Here is a 4781-nt window from a genome sequence, read left to right as displayed (position 1 = left end):
ACTATTTATGACATTACAAACAACTTTCATGTTGGCATAAAAAGCTAATTTTTCTTGGAAAGTCATTTTTTATGGTGAAAGATTATAGGTCATTTTGTCTGTGCCCTAGTTAGGAGGTCAACTTCCAAGGACCATAACTTTCTCAATTTTTATGATATGAAGGCCATCCATGTTTAATGATCAATTTAAATATGTCTTATCCAACTTTTATTCTTTGAGAAATGTCAAATTCTACTTACAAGGGCATGTGCCAAGAGGAAACATTATAGGTCATTTTGGGCCATTACCACTAAACAAACAATTTTCCTCAACTTCTAAAATCCATAAATCCCTCATGCCAAATCCAAATGAAGTCAAATTTATGACCAAATGGAATAATATTGAAAGAGATACAACTTTGGTGAAGAAACCATTTTCATTTGAAGCTCATATCAAAAGTTATTCAAGGTGGGAAAAGTGGTCATTTGACTTTGTACTTAGAAAATTTTCAACCATGTATCATTTCTCCATCTTCCACCTCAAAATTCACCATGATCCAAGTTCCAAATGAAAAAGTCTTCAACGTCAAAGTTGTTCCCCTTGATGTCACATTTCCAAAGAGTCCAAGATCATGGCATTTTGGAGCATTTTACAAGGACTTGCGCATGGTTACATTTCGTGGTTCCATTTGGATAAATCACATGACCAATTCTCAAGTACAATTTCATGGCCTCATGTTAAGCTTTCAGCATCATTCATACACAATTATGGACCTTTTCTAATCATTTCATGGGCCTATCACGCGTCCATGCAAACATGCACTAACATTGCTATTTTTGACATTTTTTGGATTGGTGTAGAAATGAATCATGGAGCCTATATATACATGCTCTCTTGCTCAGAAGAAGGGGACCCTTGCCCAAGCTTTAAACTGCAAACACCATCACCTCCATTAAAGGATAATCTTGAAGGTTTTCAATTGAAAATCGAGTTTCAATTTCACTTCTTTTTTGAAGTTAAAACTCCAAGAATCCAAGCCATTTGAGCTTCCATTTCACCTCCTGTAAACAAGTAGAAGCAAGCCCAAGCCAATTGAGATCGAGATCAAGCCTCTTCACTGCAAACAGAAGATGAATTTTGTGAAACTTTCTCTCTTCAATTCTGTCTAAATTCTCCATTATTTCAAGTAATTTTTGGTTGGCTGAAGTCCTACCAATGTAGGCAACAAGATTAAGTTGCTTTGAGGTCAAATTGAAGTAACTCAGATTATGCACCTCAAACTTCAAGTCCACATATCTTTCAATATACTTGGAATTGGGTGAAATTGAGGCCAAATTCGAGCTCCTGAGCATTTTTTCTTTAAAATAGTGTACTCACTTTTTATTTTGGTGGTGGTTGGTGGTGGACCAGTCCGGTGAGGTCCACCGAAGAAGACAGTCGGAGCTAGGGCTCCGGTGATGTGTTAGTGTGCTTTCTAACCATCAGATCTTCTTGGATTGTTTTAATCTCAGCCTTTCCTTTTGAATACCATCCTTGCGGGCGCGTTGACTAAGGCACATGTTGGATGATATGCACTTGGACATCAGATCTGCCACCTCAATTAATGAGGGAGATCTGATGACCCTCGTTTTTTCTATTTTTCTTTTTAATTTCTGATTTTTCATTTAATCCATTTATTTTGTTTAATTCATATTAATTTCATTTTTAATCCCAAAAATATGGGACTTTCACAAAAAATCTTTAAATATTTTCCTCTTCCATATTTTGAATTAAAATCTTTTATTTGGATTAATTTTGATATTTTCCATGAATTAAATAATTTTTAACTTGTTTTAAATATTTTTAAAATACTTCTGACTTTTCAAAAATTATAATTTTTTTGTCTAAGGTCCTTTGGCCTTGTTTGACCTAGGATAAATCCCTTGGCCATTTATTTGGTGCTTTGAAGGGATATGAGGTTTTGTCCATTTTTAGATACATTTTAATTCATTTTTAAATTGATTTTTAATTGAATAATTGTTTGAAAATTATGTTGAGCCATTTTTATGGTCTTGTGATGTTTAACTTTTTGTTTGGCATTGATCATGGTTGAGTTGACTTTTGTTTGACCAATACTAGTGGATTTAGGGGATTAAAATGTACATTTCATCTCCCAAAATGAATGAATAGTATTGATCAGATAAAATTCTTCCTATGATCAATTTGGGTTTCTATGTCTCCTTCCCTCTTCATCTTCATCCATATTTTTCCCCAATCCATCATTGACCAATGAATTCTCTTCAGTTTTAATGCTAGTTGATTCATCAATGACCTTGTATCAGATGAATCAACATGAGCCTGACTGAGATAAGTCCCTCCCTTTTTTTAGTGTGTGGTATGTTTTATGAGTTTGGTTCTTTGTACCAAATCTCTAACATGCATTAACACCTATATTTTTTATTGCCCGACCTCAGATAGTTGTGGCTTCTACATAAGTCCAATTACGATTACTTAACATAGAGCTGAATTTGACCAAAAAGGGAATAGTATTCTTGTAAGTGAGATTGTAAGTCTCCCATTATTCACGGCATTGTGTGAGGACTTGACCTTTTTTCCTTTCATGAGAGCTAGTGACATACTTGTTGATTTATCCAAGTTGGAACCCTTCTCATGGATGATGTCTTGGTTCAAGAATTCATACTTGTGAATGAATGGTTGAGTGTTTGTAAGACCCCAATTTTGACCCTAAGATCCCTCATGCAATTTCATCATAAGCATTCGCATTAGGATCATACCTTGACATCCTCCTTACCCCCTCTTTCATTGGGTTTGTTTTGGGAGAGATCACCAAGCACTTTATAATTGTATCATACTTGTATTTTATTATTTTACTAACCAAAATACCAAAAATATATCTTTGTATTTGCCTAACTCTTTTGTAGGTAAGGCATGATCTCATTAATCTATCAAGTTGATATCTAGTGTTTGAGACCCTCATGACAAAGAGCACAACCATGAATTGATCCAAGAATGGTTATTATCTTCATATATGAGTTCCATTGATCTCTACATGTCATATTGATAAAGTGTTCTTCAAGAGTTTGGAAGTGATTTGCCTTGGAAACCCTAGTTTGATTGGGTATCTTGAGTAACTTCTCCAACAAGCTATCTCACCAATTGATCAAATTTATAAAGGGACACTTCAAAATTCATCATCTTATGAATATATGATCTACCATGATCCAAGAAAGTCAAAAGAATTGAAGGTTAGGAAGTTGGTTGATGGTGGTTGGCCAGATGAATTCATCTGATCAAAACTGGGTCTCCCTAGACCCTATATCCTATACTTTTCACCATATGAAAATTATTCCAAGAGGAAAGTTACTCTAAATGACATTTCAAACAACTTTCGTGTTGAGACCTAGAGCTAGTTTTGCTTGGAAAATAATTTTCTATGTTGAAACATTATAGGTCGTTTTGTCTAAACCCTAATTTGAAAGTCAACTTCCCAAGGCCATAACTTGCTCAATTTTTATGATATGAAAGATTTACAAGTTTCAAAATCAAACTCAATATGCATAATTAAACTTTTATGTTTGGAGTTAGAGCTAATTCAACTTTTATGAGCATGTGATATGAGGTTACATTATAGGTCATTTTTGACCTATATAATTGAACAAGTGATTTTTCCAAACTTCAAAAATGCATAACTCTATCATTCTAAATCCAAATGACATGAAATTGGTAACCATTTTGAAGGTATTTAAAATATCTACAACTTTGATAAAGACACCTTTCTCATTTGAAGCTCACATCAAAAGTTAAGCAAGGTAGAATATTGAGATATATGGCTTGACACTTAGAAACATTTTCAACATGTTGAAATTTCCAAACTTCCACCTCAAAATTCTCCATGTTCTAAGCTCCAAATGAAAAAGTGTTGAACATCAAACTTGTTCCTCTTGATCCAAGATTTCCAAAGAACCCAAGTTCATGCATTTTGATTTTGTGATTATTTTTAATTGTTTAAAAATACTTTTAAGTCTTAAAAAATTCTAATTTTTTTTCTCCAAGGTCCTTTGACCTTGTTTGACCTATGATAAATATGATGGCAATTTCTTTGGTGTTTTGATGAGGTTTTAGGAATTTGACAAACCATATTTAATTTAAATGTATTATTTTAGTCTTTTTAATTTGAATAAATGCCAAATAATTGTGTTGACCAATTGTGATGACTTGTTTGAGTTTGACTCTTGTTTTTGGGTCTTGGTCAAGGTTGATTTGATTTTGTCAAGTTAATATCATTGGATTTAGGGGATCGATGGAATGTACATTCCATCTCCCAAAATGAATGGATGATATTAATTTGGTAAAAGTCCTCCTTTGACCAATTTGAGTTTTGATCCATTCCCCTTCTTTATGCATTCATCTCATTTGGACTATGATATCTCAAAGTCCTAAAGCTAGTTGATTGAAAAATCAACATGAGTATGGATGAGATTAGGCCACCTCTTTTGCATATTCTTTTTGTGTATGGTATGTGAAATTCTGGTATCAGATATGAGATGTCGAAGGTAATGTCACGACACTAATATCTGAACAATACAAACAAGATAAAAGATAAAGAACAATAATGCAAGAGACACAAGCAATTGTTAACCCAGTTCGGTGCAAACTCACCTACGTCTGGGGGCTACTAATCCAGGAAGGAAATCCACTAAACAGAACCAGTTTAAAGACTCTCAGTAAACAACTTCAAGTTACAGTCTTTTCACCTAATCTCTACCCGTGTGACTTCTACCTAAGAACTCTTAGATATGAGA

This window comes from Lathyrus oleraceus, chromosome 1 (assembly GCF_024323335.1).
Source record: "Lathyrus oleraceus cultivar Zhongwan6 chromosome 1, CAAS_Psat_ZW6_1.0, whole genome shotgun sequence".
NCBI classification, from domain to species: Eukaryota; Viridiplantae; Streptophyta; class Magnoliopsida; order Fabales; family Fabaceae; genus Lathyrus; species Lathyrus oleraceus.
The sequence above is the reverse complement of the archived record's forward strand: the minus strand, read 5'-3'. Positions refer to the sequence as shown.